The sequence below is a fragment of the Bison bison genome, unplaced genomic scaffold (assembly GCF_000754665.1).
Source record: "Bison bison bison isolate TAMUID 2011002044 unplaced genomic scaffold, Bison_UMD1.0 scf7180017864304, whole genome shotgun sequence".
Taxonomy (NCBI): Eukaryota; Metazoa; Chordata; class Mammalia; order Artiodactyla; family Bovidae; genus Bison; species Bison bison.
In genome coordinates, this window is record NW_011494876.1 from 6,366,736 (window position 1) to 6,384,375 (window position 17,640).

Genomic DNA, 17,640 nt, shown 5'->3' on the forward strand with positions numbered 1-17,640 from the left:
CTTTACCTTCATATAAATGTGTAACTTCAATTGCTTGTGTCTCTTCTCTCACTTGGAGTTTATGCTGTTGAGTTTTTAGTAATGATTTTCTTGACTAAAAAAATATAGTCACAACCTGAAGGTAGAGAGTTACTTTATTTGGTGGGAATGTTTAGCACTCCCAGCCCTGGAGAGTTGTGAGAAATCTGCTCCAAGGAGGCAGGAGGGGAAGTCAGGCTGTATATAAGTTTGCAACAAAGGGAGCAGGCAGTCTGAACATCAAAGATCAGGTACCACGTTAAGGAATTTTGCATTCTATGTATGGGAAGGTGCAAGCCTCTGGGCTCACGGAATCCATTCCTTTCATATGCATCTCAGCTTCCGGGGCTAATCCTATTTCCTTGTTGACCTTGCCTCTTGCACTCCCCCAGCTCCTTAGCGAACACCTTATGGGGTGGTAACATCCACTGGATCTCAGTTTTGGGAGCCCTCATTCACATATGGAGGCTAGCAATCGCTGATGGCTGTGGCATTTCTTGTTTATTGATATGGCAGGAAATATTTTCATTTCACAATTTAAAATTACTTAAGACCACTAGATTAAAATAGAGGGATTATATAGCTGTTTCTGTGATAAGATCTCTGTTGGCATTATTGCTAATATAGGAACAACTGAATTTAGAAAACGAAACTTAAAAAACCTTCTATAACCGCCCCCCCCCCAAAAGATTTAGAGACAGAAGAACCTGTGCCAGAGCATAAATTGACATGTTTGCATTTAAAATCAAACCAGACGTGTCAAAACCCATCTGTTTAGTCAAGACTTGTAGTGAGTGATTGGCAACTTTCAGAATCTCTCTTTTGGAGGGAAAAAAAAAGATCCTAAACTTTTTATTTTTAAGAATTTTGAACTCTGCAGTAGTTACAGGAACATTAAGAATTAGCATGAATAACAGTGAGGTGAGAATAGGACCCACTGTGCTGCCTATGGAAGATTTACACAGGGTGCCTAGAAACAAAAGAGCTTGAGTCAGTATCTGAGCGCACATCTGCTCCAGAGCACAATGCAGTTAATTTCAGCCACTCCTGTTTTGATTCACAGCTGTTAGGAAGCAAGGATTCCACTTTTGTCATGTTGGCCACAAATATTTCCTTCTAGCAGATGGGCTTCTTTTTTCTTCTGAGGGAGGAAATAAAATTCAAGAGGGTAAATTAGAATAAGTAAGGAGCTTGGGTGAGTTGATGGGCTCAAGAATTCCTCTGACATATACTTGAGGTGTTGAGAGCTGATTGCAACAGAAAACCTGTGTGTGCTGAGCACTTTGGGGATAGAATTGCAGAAATGACTGGTGTCTGATAACTTTCTTATCTTCCATGGATTTATTAGATGAGCGCTCGAAATAAACGTTTTACTCTGAGAGATTCTCCTCCGATTTAAGGTATGGAAAAGAAATAATAGCATGTCGCTTCAAAACGAATGACTTCTTAGTTAACAAATATGAGAGAGATTTGCGAGGTGGGGGTGGGCTCTCCTGGTGGCTCAGATCATAAACTGCCTGCAATGCAGGAGGCTCGCTTTAGATCCCTGGGTCCGCAAGGTGCCCTGGAGAAGGTAATGGCAATCCACTCCAGTATTCTAGCCTGGAGGATTCCAAGGACAAAGGAGCCTGGCAGGCTACAGTCCATGGGGTTGCAAGGAGTCAGGACACCGCTGAGCGACTGACACTTTTACTTTCATGAGAGTTTGGGGATTTGGGTAGCGGAATGGGGAGGGAGCTGGGTTGCTTTTGATCTTGACATCCAAATCCAGAAACAAAACAGGAAAGAAAAGTTGCTATCCAAAGGAAATATTTGAAGATCAAAGAGCAAGAGTCAGTTATTTTATATATAAAAGCACAAGTGCATATACATACACAAATTCGCTTATGCTTGCATTTCAGTGGTTAAATCCATCACAATAGAAATATACATACTGTGCTGTGCTCAGTTGCTATATCCTGTCCAACTCTTTGTGACCCTGTGGACTATAGACCACCAGGCTCCTCTGTCCATGGGATTCTCCAGGCAAGAATACTGGAGTGGCTTGCCAGTCCCTTCTCCAGGGGATCTTCCTGACCCAGGGATCGAACCTGCATCTCCTGCATTGCCAAGCAGATTCATTACCACTGAGCCACCCCGATAGAAACATGTAAATGTGTATATTTACACATCCATAACAGAAATGGAAGGTGTGGAGGCTGGTAAGTGACACCTGCTAGGACACGGGGAATGGATTGCCCAGTCCATCATTCCTTTATACATCAGGTGGCATCTTCTGTTCTCGTGTTGGTCACCTTCTCCGCTTCCCGTGTGAAGTCTGGGAGGGATGCATTGTTGCCTTTTCTCCAGAGTTGGGGAAACTGAGATCACACAGGTGTTATGTACTTAAGGAAAGGGGGCCGTTAGAGGCAGACGTGTCTGACTCCCACAGCCACAACGTCTTTCCACTCTCCTTCTGAGGGAAGGCTGACTTTGCAGTTGGTGCTTTATATACCAGCTGGTCACTTATGCGCTCTAATAAATAAATCCACTGTTCAGTCCCCATGACGCTGCTACCGTGATGTGTCATGGTTTTCTGTGTTCACTGGAGTTGTGCAGATATGGCATATCATACAGAGAACAACACATGCTGTCTCTCTCTTGAGCCGAATCTAACAAGTTTAGTAACTGGAATTCTTTACTGTCTTTCCTGAACTCACTTTTGAAGACAGGGTGTGATGAAGGATTTTTCTGTCAATTCCAGGTACAAGAGATAATCTGATGTATACAGCCTGGATATTAAACTATTGAAATTTTTGAATGTTCAGATGATTTGTAGAGACAGTAAGATCGTTTTTTGTAGTACAGACTTTTGTAGAAAAGTGAGGACACGTGGTCTGTCGTGCACTGTTACAATGCTAGGCACGTCTCCAGGGTAGTGGCGATTGATGGAAAAGCTATGGTCTTGAAGTGGAATGTGGCAGAATTGGGACAGTTTCCTATGATTAATGTTATTGATGCAGAACATATTTATGATTCTGTTTGTCGAAGCTTCTGTAGGAAATTTGTTTCGTCTTGCCTTCTGCTGCTGCTGCTGGGATGTGACACTTTTCTCCAGGTCTCTACACAAATGGGAAAAAAATTGTTAAGGAATATTATTATTATTATTTTTTTTTTACAAAAGACAAGTTGGATATGTGATTTTTCAAACTTGGAAATGCTCAGGCTTGACAGTATGGTGCCCGTCAGGGAATTCTCTAAATTTGATTGTATCCAGTGGCTGTGGATGATAACTGTTTCTTTGGGAAGCTCTCAAATGTTCCAGGGCCTCATGCGTGTGCTATGTTCGAGTCTTTGGAAATCCTAAGTGATCCCGTATCTCAGGTGGTCTCCCAAGGAAGATTTTAGTGCCTGTCTCATTTCTCATTTCAGTCCTCTCTTCTAGTTCGATAACCTAGAGTTTCTAGAGCAACTCACTGTACTGGAAATGTATATAGTACAATGCTAGCAGCTTGTGTGACTTGAAAGCAGCCTGTGGGGGATACAGGCAGTTTGTGGTGTTACTGCCATAGTTTTGTCATACTGTCACCTAAGTTGTACTTATTTGTATCCACTATGACCCGATTGGGCTTCCCTGGTGGCTCAGTCAGTAAAGAATCTGCCAGCAATGCAGGAGACCCGGGTTCTATCGCTGGGTTGGGAAGATCCCCTGGAGAAGGAAATGGCAGCCCACTCCAGTATTCTTGTCTGGAAAATCTCATGGACAGAGGAGCCTGGTGGGCTACAATCCATGGGGTCACAAAGAGTCGGACACAACTTAGTGACTAAACCACCATGGTTAAATTGCTAGGCATTTTTAAAATTAATAATTAGCAGCAAAATAAGAAGAGTTGCATCTGGTAAGCACTTCTTTTGTCAGAACTTGTGTGCCCCAAGAATTATTCAGGTGTTATCTCTTGTAGGCTGTGCAGGTGGGGACACGGAGGCGCAGGGCAAGGTCACATAACAGGAAAAGTGAAGCCACAAAGACCAGTCTCCTGAATTCCAGAGCCAGGCTTTGAACCACTGCCTATCTTAACTCCCTGATACTGCTTCAGTTCTTCCTAGTAAGTGAGAAGAAAGGGAAAATGAACATAGTATTGTTGTTTTTCCTACCTACTGATTTTTAAAAAAGCATTTATTCTCTAATGCATGCATAACACCACAATTTATCTCATTAAGGAGAGAGTCAGTGTCTCAGCTGTGTGCTTAGCCCAGGAGAAAATATCACCAAGACTAGCTTTCTCTTTCAGAAAAGGAAAGCTGGAGTTCATCAGTAGCTGTGTTTTCGCCTAGTTGTAGTCTGAGTGTAGGCATGGTGAGTATCAAACCAGTATTTATACATGAAATTTCTGTCCACTTACTTTACTTTCTTGTCTCCAGTGATGGAATATGTTTCGTTTTAAAATAGTCCCTTGGTTTGCATTCCAGTCACATGCCTGTCTCCATCTTACTTCTCTCTTTTTTAAGTTTTCTGGATTGCTAATTTGTTCCAAGTTATCTAATTTGACCCTGTCCAACAGAACTTTCTTCAATGATGCAAGTGTTCTATACCATCCTCTGCAGTAGCCACCAGCCACATGCGATTATTTAATACTTGAAATTTACCCACTGAGAGACACATACCATATAATATCACTTACACGTGGAATCTAAAATGTGATGCAAATGGACATATCTGTGAAACAGACTCACAGACATAGAGAACAGACTTGTGCTTGCCTGGAGTGAAGGGGCAAGGGGACAAGAAGGGAAGGATTAGGGGTTTGGGATCAGCAGATGCAAACTGTCATATATGGGATGGATAAACAACAAGGCCCTACTGTATAGCTCAGGGAATTATATTCAGCATCCTGCGATAAACATAATAGAAAAGAATATGAAAAAGAACATATATGTGTATAACTGAATCACTTTGCTGTATGGCAGAAATTAACATAGCGTTGTAAATCAACTGTACTTCAATAAAACTTTAAATAATGCCTACACCGAGGAACCGCATTTCTTATTTTAGTTCATTTAAATTTAAATAGCCACATGTGGCTATTGGCTTCCGTTTTGAATAGCACCAATCTAATTAGATTTTGACAGAAGGGTTTTTTTTTTTAAATTTTTATTGGAGTATAATTGATTTACAATGTTGGGTATGTATATATCCATACATATATTCCCAGTTTTTTGTATTTTCTTCCCATTTAGGTCACCACAGAGAAATGAGTAAAGTTCCCTGAGCTATTCAATAAGATCTCATGAGTGACCATTTCATACATACTATAAGTAGTTTACATACATCAATCTCAATCTCTCGATTCGTCCCACCTCCCTTCCCTCCTTTGGGGTCCGTACATTTGTTCTCTATGTCTTTGTCCCTATTTCTGTTTTGCAAATAAGATGATCTATACCATGTTTCTAGATTCCATGTAAATGCATTAATATGCAGTGTTTGTTTTTGTCTCTCTGACTTCGCTCTGTATGACAGTCTCTTGGTCCATCCGTGTCTCTATAAATGACCCAGTTTCATCCCTTTTCACGGCTGAGTACTATTCCATTACATATATGCACCACCTCTCTATCCATTCCTCTGCTGATGGGCACTTGGGTTGTTTCCGTGTCATGTCTTTTGTGAATAGTGCTGCACGGAACATTGGGAGGCATGTACCTTTTGGAATTATGGTTTTCTCTGGGCATATGCCTAGTAGCAGGATTGCTGGGTCATATAGTAGTTCTGTTTTTCATTGTTCAAGGCACTCTCATACTGATCTCCACAGTGCCTGTATCAATTTATATTCCCACCAGCAGGGAAGAGGGTTCCCTTTTCTCCACACCCTCTCCAGCATTTATTATTTGTAGACTTTTTTAATGATAGCCCCACAATGCATTTTTAATTACACAATATGATTGATGGAATTGTGAGAATTGTGAGACTTTCAAGCGACTCTTTAAGTGTCATAAAACAAACTGTATGTTCTTTAATAGTTGACTTTTACTCAGTGTTTTCATACTCCATCAGGGAATAAATGCCTTCTAATCTCCTCTGCAAGGAAGAACAGAAATGGTGCTCACCTATCCTGTGTGGATTTTGTATGGGCCTTAATGATTCACTTGCTTCTCTGTCAGCCTGATGTGAGCACTCAGTATTTGCCATATTAAGAGAGAAGGGGCAAAGTCATCAGCCAGAAAGCGGCCCCAACTTGGTTCATATTTTTAGACTACATACGCATGCACAGCTTGCTACTCATGTATACCATGTGGGGAAAGTCCAGGGAGAATTATGTTTCTTTCATGATTAAACGCTAGTACTTGGTGGTATGTGGAAAAACAGTCTCCTGCTTGTATAGGCAAACAGCTGTTGTTATCTACAAAATAATCATTATGATAGCAAGTGCACACTTCTCATGTCTTCTGTCAGAATATGTTCTGTGTGAAAATGTGCATGTTTAATCTGAAAAAAAATATAACTGGTAATATGACAAATTAAAAAAAATATATATTAGCCAGAAATGGGAGCTCATCATCTTATTTTTTCTCCTTACCCTCTATACCCATACCCAGTAGAAATAAAAGGTAAACCACAAATGTAATTTTTACATTTTCTAATCATCACATTTAAAAAGTAAAAAGGTGTAAGTGAATTTAATTTTAATATAGTTTATTCAACCTGGTATCTCAAATACTTCAATGTGTAATTAGTTTTTAAAAATTAATGTGATATTTTGTATTCTTTTTCTGTGATCAGTCTTTGAAATTGAGTGTGTATTTTAGATAAACAGCACGTGATGTAGACTGGCCACATATCATGTGTACGATAATGACGTGAGGTCAGTGGCTACCCTGCTGGACAGCACAACTCTAGGTCCTTGTTTAGGGCATAGTGAACCATGTTTGAATCTATGAGGGTGCTTTGCCAAAAGGAAAACAGGGATCATCAAATACCCAGCAGAAGAGCGACTACATTGACTGGCATCAACCCAGTGTCGTCTGAATCTGTGTTTAAGAGGGAACAATAATCTGGGACCATTTGTCAGAACATACTTAGGGAGAAAATTTTTTTAGAAACTGTTGGTACAATTCAAGTTTTCCTTGTTCAAATTGTGATGACAACTTCTAAAGACATTTTGAAATGCTAAGTGTATGAAATATCATTTTGTCTCTATTCCAACACAAAACCCATAAAACTTGCAAATTTTTTTTGTGGACTACTTTTTTTTTTTTACTTTACAAATCACAAGGGTGGATTGTCCTGTGGGTGTAACTGAGTCATTTGCTTTATTCTTGTAAAGCAAAATTCTTCTATCTTGATTAACTACTAGTAGTACTTTAGGTGGTCTTTTAATACAACCTTATTTAGTTATTTTATAATTTTGTAAATTAAATCCAAGTTTTGAAAAAAGGCATATTTTGCATGGGTATGTTGTAGAGGGCTGTTTTCAATTGTAGCTAGAAAAGGCATTAAAAATTGCTCTTCTTTAAGTATCATAACTGCACAGTTGCTTGAATCCCAGACAGGAAAAAAAAAATAGTAACTATTACTCAGAGGCTATATCTACTGTTAACCATGAATAGTCAGTTGGTTTAATTAATATGTAATTTTTTACAATTAAGCTTGAAATTTGAACTGATGTTCAGGTGAAATTTACTGGCTGTTTTGGTTGTGTAAACATTCTTATATAGAGTCTCTAGATTCTGTTGCATCAAAAGATATTTGAGCTCCAATTTGGCTGTTTTTAAAATCTCTGCAAGTCTAATATTCCTTGAGTGCAAATAATATAGCCTGGCACAGAGTTGGGAGTCAGTTACTGTTGGTCAGACGAATGGATGCTTTTGGTATCCCCAAGTCCAGACCATTGTAAACACTCAAGGTTAGCTCTCCATGGAGAGTTACTACAAATTATATACGGAAAATATGTAGGACAGCAAGAATTACACAAAGGAATCTTTAGGAAATGCTATAGGAAATTAAATATTTGTATTACATGTATTATTAGACTTCTTTTTTCTTTTTTACATTTCCTGTAATTTGGGAAAAAAAAATGCTATACCAAGTAGAGAGGCTTTTAATAATTAAATGGGTTGGAGACGAGAAACAGAGTTGCCCTATACCTTTCAGGGTACAGTATCCTAGCTGCTTCAGCACATTTCCTGTGAAGTTTGTAGTATGAACCCACTGTATCTATGGCTTGGACTTCATTAGAAACAAGAGATCTATGCCTTCTTTGGGAAATAGCTGGATGGTTTCATATCTCAGATGTTACCTTTGTTTCCCTCTTGACTCATGGGGAGAGCAACAGTACAATTAAATTGATTTTAAATCACATTTAGCATTACGTATTGATCAGATAGAAGCGCTCTGAAGCAAATGTCACATTGTTCAACTCCAAAAAGCATCTCCATCGGATAACAGAAGCAGCACCAGCTTTCAACTCTGTTAAGTAATTCAGATGATGTTGTAAGTCAGGAGAGTGAGATACACGTGGCAAGTAAATGGCTCCCAAACCTTATTATTGAAATGCAGCCTTCAATTCAGTTTATTAGCTTGTTCTTTATTCTCATTTATATTTTATTACCTTGGAATACAGTCATAGGATCCTGGAAATGGAGTTTTCTTTAAATAAATTGTTCCTGAAGTTTCTAAAGTCTTTTGTTAAGTGACGTCTGGGAGCAGACATGAAGTCGGCCAAGGCAAGTTTTCAGATGAGGGGAGGGGGTACAAATGTTTCTCTGGGTCCATTGTGATAATATCTCTGTGTTTCTGCTTTTATATCTGTCATCTGTGTTTCTGGAGAGTGCATTCCTGGTTGTGTTAGAGGTGGAGGGAGTGGAAGGTTGGCTTAGAGGTATAGAATTTGGTTGTCTAAAGTCGTGTATTATTAAACGCGGTTCTCCCTGAAATAGTTGCATTTTCATACCAGGGGATTCCTGGAATGATTGGGAGGAGAATCACCCAGTGAGCTACTTGGCCATCACTCCATCCCCTTAGGGGCTCCCCCACACTCTGCCTGCCTGTGTGAGCTTCAGGAGTGTTGTGATTATTAACATCTATTCCCCGCTCATGCCATGCCTTCAGGGAGGAAAAAAATGCAGCTGTTGAGCTACTTTGTCGCTCTCATCTTTATCCATTTCTGTTCCACTGTGTCCATTTGGTTCCCTTTCTGTTCCTCAGCCTGAGTCAGTTTCCTCTCTGGTGATACCTCCTCTCACGTTTTCCTCCATTGCTCTGATGGTATAGTCTAACCCCTCTCCTTTGGCCCAGGGGCTAAACCACCTCAGGTCTGTTGGAGAGGCAGCACTGCTTGATGTTTAAAGGCACAGATGTGGCAGCCAGGCTGTCTGGATTCAAACCCAGCTTCTCCTTTTAGAAGCTTGGAGACTATAAGTGATTTTTTTAAAATTCTCTCCTGTCTGAAGTAGAGGGCTTCCTAGGTGGTGCAGTGGTAAAGAATCCATCTGACAGGGCAGGAGATGCTGGAGATATGGGCTCAATCCTTGGGTTGGGAAGATTTCCTGGAGGAGGAAGTGGCAACCCACTCCAATATTCTTGCCTGAAAATTCCCACGGACAGAGGAGCCTGGCGGGCTATCGTCCATGGGGTCGCAAAGAGTCGGGCATGAGCATGTCTGACGTAGATAGTAGTGGGCCATGCCTCCTCAGGTGGTTGTGAAAGCCGCATGAACTAACGTATGTGCTTGGAGTGGCACCTGGCATACAGTGGCCGTAAGTCCATGCACACCTGTGGTGGTATGATGCTGAAGAAGCACTGAGGGATAAAATAGCCTAATGGCGCTTGTGCTACTTTGTAGCTCCTCTGCTCAGCCCACCCCTCATTTTGTGTACATAACAGAACTGGTAAGAAGGGGTCCGTGCATTCAGGACTATTGTACCTTAATAATGTGGGAGGAGCAGGAGAAGCGGTTCTGAGGGTTGTCTTTCTGAGTCGGCGGTGTCTAGTTCCAGATTATGGAATTGAAAGTGGGAAAGAAACCACTGAATACTAGCATCCCAGGGCAAGTGTGGGAGTAGAGGTTGGAGATGGCCCCCGAATTTTTTTTTTTTTCTTCCGAAATATGAACAAGTCATACTCCCTGACACCAAAGTGCTTAACAGTCCCTGGGGAAGACAGATAAGAAAACAGACAGCTAAACGATCGTGTGTAACATAATAACAAACGTGAAAACCCACTCATGGGCAGAGGACATCTGGGTCCAATCATGGAAAGAGTGCGAGAGGAGTAACGCCAGGCCTCTGAGAGAGGCAGGGTAGGTCAGAGAAACTGAGCTGAAGAGAAGAAGGGATGTTAATGTGAGTCACTGAGTCATGTCTGACTCTTTGTGACCCCATGGACTATAGCCTGCCAGGCTCCTCTGTCCATGGAATTCTCCAAGCAAGAATACTGGAGTGGGTAGTGGGTAGCCATTCCCTTCTCCAGGGAATCTTCCCAATCCAGGGATCGAACCTGGGTCTCCTGCATTGGCAGGCAGGTTCTTTATCATCTGAGCCACCAGGGGAAGGGTATTCTAGGCCAAGGACAAATGAATGAACGGCATGTGCAGAGGTCTAAAGATAAGAGCACCTGGTGCAGTCCAGTGGGGCTGGAGCACAGTGTGGGTGAGGAGCAGCAGCAAGTGGGCTGAGGACTTAGCAGGACTTGGGTCTTGCAGTGTCTTCAAACCCACACCCTGGCATGCGGAGGAGCAATAGGAAGGCTTAAAAGAGTTTTTAACAAGGAGTGGCTGAGGTCCTCTTTGTGCAATGAAACTTCGGTCTGGCCACCTTTCAGAGAACTAAGAGATGTGAGCAAGACTGAATGCTGGACCTTCTGCTTTAAAACGCATGCGATGGCGGCCTTCTGTTTTCCAGAGCCCTCAGGACTGCGACATTCCTTTAGCTGAAAGCCATATATAGTCTGCTCCTGGCGTTAGGTGGCACGATGCAATTGTAACAGGTGTAAATAAGATTTTGCAATCTGGCTTGGAGGACAACGAAACTGAGATTGATGTGTTTCCAATCTTTTGCGTCTGTAAAGAACACAGCAGCAAACGACCTTGTACATACATCTCTTAGGCGCTTGTCCAATTATTTCCTTAGGATAATCCTAGAAATGGGTTAGGTGTTATAGGGGGCTTGATATATATGGTCCCAGAACGATTTAGATGTCTGTAATCAGGGTAGATAAACAGGTGCTGAATCGTGCAGCAACGCCGAAAGCGCAGATACAGAAATGAAGTGTACAGTGAGCTGTCATGCCTGCGTGGGCACGCATGCCTAATTTTCCTCTCTGGACTTCTTTGTACTGTTGATTCTCTTCCCTGTTTGTGGTTAAGACTTGACTGGATGAGTACCTAAGACTGACGGGGTATCTGTCTATAATGACAAGTGCTTGACTGCAGCAGCAATGATGAGCGGCCCTGGGGAGACATCACCACCCACTTGAGAGAGATCCATGAAGGGTTTATGACCCGTTTGAATCCTGATCGAGCATCACTGTCTTGACCCTCAGGGAACCAATTGTCTGGAATACTTGCTCTGTCAGTCTGAGCGATGTGCTTAGAATCCCTTGGAAACCTAGGAGCCCGACTGTTTGTAAAACACAGAGTGAATTATCAAGAAGACCAAGGGACTGGAACTGTGTTATTGCCACATGGCACAGCTATGTTTGCTAAATAAATTGATGAGCTCATCAGACCCTGTATCCAAAATGTAACTTACCACATTCAACTATAAACTATTTGAAATTCCAAGGCAATGATGTTTTAATCTTGATCGTACTGTATAAGATGATTTTGTCTTTGCCTTTTGGCCCTGGTCTACAGTAGGAACTGGGTTTCCCAGGTGCCTCAGTGGTAAAGAGTCCACCTGCCAGTGCAGGAGATGTGGGTTGGATGCCTGGTTCGGGAAGATCCCTTGGAGAAGGAAACGACAACCTGCTCCAGGATTCTTGCCTGGGAAATCCCATGGACAGAGGAGCCTGGTGGGCTACAGTCTGTGGGGTTGCAAAGGGTTGGACACAACTTAGCAACTAAACAGCAAACTTCAGTGGGAATGTTTACCTGCCATATATGGCACAAGAAACTTCTACAGACATGTAAACACATATATGCGATGTTTGCAAGTAACTACAAAGTGTGTCTCTCACCTTCTGAGTTTCTTCACCTGTGTTTGGAAGGGCAGGTGCATCAGGGGAAGGGAGGGGCACCACTGGGATGTAGGGAATCACAAGCAAGTAGGATGGGCCATCTTGGTTCTCACTGCCCCTCTCTGCTCGGTCGTCCCCTCAAGGAAAGGCAGAGATGCAAGTGGAATAGCAGCAGCATCTCCAAATCTCACACTTGCTGCTGTTAGTTACCCATTAAACCTCCTCCCCAAGTCCTAATTCATTTACCACCCTTCAGGTTGTTCCTTGATTTAAAAGACGTGAGGTCAGCCTGCTCTGAGCAACTGGACTGGGGTCACTACTATAGCTTAAGGTAAACACCTTTATGATGAGTAGAGAGCCTTGCCTAGTGATCCATATTCTCTGCTCATAGAGATGTTTTTGTTAAAATTGTTTCATGGCTGTGTGGAGCACCATTGGCCTCTGATGAGATGCAAGGTATATCTCACCCACCGGGAGGCTGCTCCTGGCTGCTTTGAAAAGTTAACGACTAGAACTCTCAGCTAGAGAACCGTGGTCACGAAAGCTTCATTAAATGTTAAAATGGTTAGCTAAACTGAAAAGGAAAAAAAAAAAAAAAAACAAGATAGGAAAACTCCTGTATAAGTAGATGCGGGAAACATCAATATTGCTCATTGAGCAGTCTATTCTTCTAATTTGAAAAGAACAACTATTTGTCATGGTTCTCGTCCTTGAGCTGGCAGTTACCTAATTAAATGCATATGAAATTCACAAGGCTTCACTAAGGGACAGTAATTTTCCTCGGTTGTTTTGTAAAGTTGCCGGGACGAACGAATTACGTTGAGCAGATAATGGATGGATTCTTCCATTGTGCATTGAGGTCCTGAATCGACTAATCATGCCATGGTTATTCATCAACGTGTTACTTTATAATTTGAAATTGAAGGCACCATTTTCATTTATGGCTGACTCTAGGGGTACTGTTCGTTTCAATTTTGGAATACTGTGACCTGGGTGGGGAAGCTGCCCCTAGAATAGACCATGGCACATAAATCAAAACAGAGTTTTGGCTTGGAGTTGGTGATTGTACACCCGTGGGGAACATCCTGACCGTTGGTCCCTTTTGTAATCCTCTATGTAGGAGGGTATGGAATTTCAGAGATTCGTGTCTGTATTCAGCCAGGATGATCTTGTGTTGATTGTCATCCGTCAGTGAGTTGATGACTCTGCCACTCTCTCCCACATCCCTGTCTCTGCCCCTTCTGCCTTTTTTGTTGTCCAGTCTCTGCCTCCTCCTATCCTGTGGACCATGCTGCCCAGCTTCCCTTGGATCTAGGACTGCCTCATGCGAGGATTGGACAAGTCAGAGGACTGAAGCAGAAAGCAGTGGGAACTCTCTCTCCTGCTCCTTCCTTGATGGAGCATGGCAGCTCACCACGGCAACCCTTCTTGGTTGCCTGTCTGCAGCCCTCACTGGGCTCTGGCGTCACCATTGCTTCCCCTTGCCCTTGGAGATCTAGGGACGCCCTAGCTTCCTGCTACTGTTACTCTGAGTGCCTCCATGTCCCGTGCCGATCCCTTTCCCTGCCTGCTCTTCCGCTAATAAAACTTGCATAGAGTCTCTTCATTTGGACCATCTGAGGTGGATACTTCTTCCTCTGGGAACCTAATGCAGTTCAGTAGTGGTTCCCAAACGTGGATTTGTTTAAAAAAAAAATCCATATTCTTGGTCTCTAATCTTTGGGAGAATTCTTCAGTATATCTGAAGTGAGTTTCTAGAATCTGCTTTTTACAGGAGCTCCCAAGTGATTCTAAAACTTTGAAGAGCTCTGGCCTCAGAACAAAGTGATAATACATAGTACTTAGTACTTGAGTACTAAGCACTCAGTACTTAGTATTACAGTACTCAGTACTTACAATACTAAGTACTTGATACTTTTTCCTGCGCATCTGTTCTTTGTTTTTCTTTTTCCATGATCACATGTGAGGTGCAAACTGGCTATTCTCATCAAAAATGAAACAGACCAATTGGTGACAAGCAACTGATTTTCTTTCAGCAGAGACCATCCCCAGTCATTATTCAGGACAAACTGCGTATCTTATTTACCCTGTGATTTTAGTATCCTTTGATACATATTACCTTAAAGCAACTAGCAATAGTTGTCTTTTGAGAGTCTGCTTTGATCTGAGTGGTAAACAGGAAAGCTAGCCTTTAGGGATATCATACTCATTTACTTACTCAAATATTTCTTCAGCACCTACTGTATGCAAGATACAGTGTGGATTGGGGTCATCAAACTGTAGCCCTGGACCAAATCTGGCCCTCTAGAACATAGCCACGCCCGTCCATTTACATATTGTCCATGGCTGCTCTTGCTCATCAGTGTCTGAGTTAAATAGTTGCAATATAGACTATGTGGCTTGCAAAGCCTGAACTGTCTGCCATCTGATGCTTGAAGTGAAAAAGGCAATAGATCCCTGAACTCGATCCTGGGGATATATTGTCAATTAGGCAGCATCGTCTGTAGTCTACTGTTGGGGACACAGCCGTGAATCAGACAATGCCAAGTCCTTTCCCTGGTGGAATGCATTTTATGGGAAACACAGAAGGCAATAAGGAAGACGAGGTGTAAAGCAGACACTGTGTTACAGAGTGATAAGCCCAAGGGAGAAAAATAAAGCCAGGAAGGAGGATGGGCGGTGTTGGGAGCAGAGGATGCTGTGATGTACATAGAATGGCTGGGAAGACTCAGTGAAGAGGACTTGAGCCTTGTTTTCCACATTTCTTTCCTGCATTTTCCACCTCTTGTCTCTTCTCACTTACATGACTAGCATTGCTGCTGCTGCTGCTGCTAAGTTGCTTCAGTCGTGTCTGACTCTGTGCAACCCCATAAACAACAGCCCACTAGGCTCCCCCGTCCCTGGGATTTTCCAGGCAAGAACACTGGAGTGGGTTGCCATTTCCTTCTCCAATGCATGAAAGTGAAAAGTGAAAGTGAAATCGCTCAGTCGTGTCCAACTCATAGAGACCCCATGGACTGCAGCCTTCCAGGCTCCTCCATCCATGGGATTTTCCAGGCAAGAGTACTGGAATGGGTTGCCATTGCCTTCTCCGAATTAACATTGCTGGATTCTACCAATTTTAAATCCAAAAAGCAGAATGTGATTTTTCAGTTATTGGGGTCCCCTGGTAATTGAAAGGTGGTGGAAAAAATGGAGGTATTTCTTCAGCCTCAGAAAATGCTTCCTCTAGGAAGCATTTCTTACATGTCTCTTCTTCACCAGAGGGGAGGTAGGGTCCTAGGGAAGGCATATGTTTTACTCCAGCCCCACCCTCAGCTGATGGTTACTACCACTGGCAGCTCTTGGCAAAGAAGAGAATTCTGGTGAGGGAGACTGCATCTCTTCAATGTGAAGTGATCACCATTTCCTGTAGGATGAGGCAAGGGGATGTATGTAAAACTTAGTACATTGGCAAATGTACTGCTAGTTGATGGGTAAACACTTATCTGTTTTAAGTGATCTTAAGCGTCCACACTAGATGTATTTGAAGCCTGTTCTCCTTTGATGGCAGAATTTAGGTAGAAACCTGCCATTCCGTGGCTGATGATGATATACATTTGGAAACATTACAAGAACAGTTGTATAGTCCAAAATGCAAGTACATTCAATAAAAGTGTAACATAACATGATTATCTTGTAAAGCTAATCTTCTTCTTGGACCAACGGATGCCCTCCTTGCAGGACAAGGAACACTGATTCAATTTCATTCTGAAGTGGCCATTGTAGTTTGACTCTGTATTATTAATCCCCTTTTGGGTTGGTTTATTACACTTGAAATTTCTTTTGCTATTAGAAATTTAGCTACATATTCACATTATTATTTTATTCACCAAATCCTATTAGATCCAAAGTAAAAAAAAAAAAATCATTTTCAGCAACTGAATAAATTTAGAGGTAAGCATTAAAAACTCCCAACTCTCAAGGCATTTCTCTATGTTAGATTATTGCTCAGTAGCTTTCCTTAATTAGATTTCTGAAAAACAAATTTAAAACAAAACACTTCCACCAAAGGAAAAATGTATTTAAAACATTTCAGGTCTTAGTTTGCACTTATAGACATGTAAGGAATCTATTTTAAATATATTAAACTAGGTTTAGTGCTTATATACTGCATATTATTTAATTTATCAAAAGTTTCTAGCAACAGTCTAAACTTAATATGAGGCTTAAGGGGTTTAATAATAATAACTTAATTTGAAAGCATCTTTGTCTTCAAAACCCTCTGGTCACTTAACAGAATGCATAAAATGTAATCATAAAATATGTATCATGCCTTCATATTTCTGAATTTCCATCCTGTTTTTCTTCTTTTAATCATCTATAAAAATATGTATATGAATAATACGAAAAAAACTCCAGTTGTTTCACTGTCTGTGTATAAAGTGCTGATGTTTTCTTTGACAAGTCCTAAGAATGAGAATCAGAGGGACATATTACCATTGTGGAAATAACCTGGCACTGTTCTGTGACCTTTGCAGTGAATTCATAAATGTCTAGAAGGCTCAGATCATCAGATGCTCATCACTGATGCCTATATTCAAGAAAAGGGAAAATCTCACTCTCCAAGGGATTTTAATCCATTGAGGGTGCTGGTTTAGTAACTATGTTAACCAAAACAAGAAAAAGAAGTGAATGCAGTAGATTATCATTCTGCCTGTCCGCGTGCTCAGTTGCTGAGTCGTGTCCAAATCTTTGCAACGCTATGGACTGTAGCCCACCAGGCTTCTCTTGTCCATGGGATTTCCCAGGTAAGAATACTGGAGCAGGTTGCATTTCCCTTCTCCAGGAATTCTTCCTGACCCAGGGCCCAGGGATCAAACCTGCACGTCCTGTGCTGACAGGCGGATTCTTCACCACTGAGCCACATCAGCCAACTAAAAAGAGGAGTGGGTTAAAAGTGATTACCTTAAGGAAAACAAAAGGTTATGTAAAATCATGAATAATCCTCAAGTAATCAAGTCATACAGTAGATTCAAAGGCTCTTCATCTGTCATTTGTTCATAACCACGGAGCAGAGCTTCTGTGGGAAGATGAAGGAGGCAGAGCTCCACCTCCAGAATCCCCTTTCAAGCAGAGCGGCAGAGTTGTCAATACCACTCTTCTAAATTGGCATTTTCTGCAAGCTTGGGAAGTTGTCTTCTCTCTGTTCTGCTCATTAGCCAAAGGGAAGTTTTATCACCTTTCTAACACCAGTAATCTTTTCAACAGCTTGTGCAGCAGCCCCAGGCTCAGCGCCTCAGGCAGGGATCCCTCCTAGCAAGAGTTTAACATCTCTTTTGTTTCAAGGTTAACGGGGTTAACTCTCTGTCTATGGCAGGTGATACTGGTTTGCCAGTAGAGATAGAACATTTCCACTATTTCAAAGTAACTTAAAGGCAAACTGAGCAGATGCACAGAAAATAGACACCGGATGACAGTGTGTGTGTGGGGGG

At 41.9% G+C, this 17,640-nt stretch overlaps 1 protein-coding gene across 1 annotated transcript in view; it reads left to right on the top strand.

Annotated features, from left to right (window-relative positions):
• Nucleotides 1–17,640, top strand: part of FHIT (fragile histidine triad) — an 851,602-nt gene that overhangs the window by 217,036 nt on the left and 616,926 nt on the right. The gene's annotated exons all lie outside the window — the stretch shown is intronic.